We start from the raw sequence: 554 nt of genomic DNA, 5'->3' as shown, positions 1-554 counted from the left end.
TGCACTTTGTTGACCCACGTGGTGCCCCCACACCCCCACCTCTCCAGCCTGTCCAGGTCTCTTTGGATGACATCCCTTCCTTCTGGTGTGTCAGATCCATGCAAGCCTGAACGGGGGAGCTGGGGGAAACCAACAGCCAAGGCTCTTGCTTTGCTGGTGAGGAGACACCTGTGACGGCAGCGGCATTTGCCACTCCAGTCTGTTCTATGATGTCCCGCAAGGTCACTTCCCTGCGACACTGATGGCAAGTGTGAAGCTCCCGGAGGGGGTCTCACGAATTTGGTACCAGGCAGCTGGCGCAGGCAGGCGGCCCAAGGCAGGCGAACGGCACGGGAGCCCCTGTGCTGCCCCCCGCACCAGCTCTTCGCCTCCAGCCCCCCGCTTCCCCCCTCTCCTCCGAGTCAACCCAGACGCCTGAACTCGCGGACCTCCCCTGCAACGCGGCTTATTAATAAAAGCCCAGGCATTAGAAGAAACGCGTTCCGCTGCCTGCGTTTTCTCAAGCTGGGCGCTGACAGCGTGCTCGCGGGTTTCGCGCTCTTTCACCGAAGGGC

This window comes from Egretta garzetta, unplaced genomic scaffold (assembly GCF_000687185.1).
Source record: "Egretta garzetta isolate BGI_Z169 unplaced genomic scaffold, ASM68718v1 scaffold130, whole genome shotgun sequence".
NCBI lineage: Eukaryota > Metazoa > Chordata > Aves > Pelecaniformes > Ardeidae > Egretta > Egretta garzetta.
Note: the sequence above shows the minus strand (reverse complement) of the source record.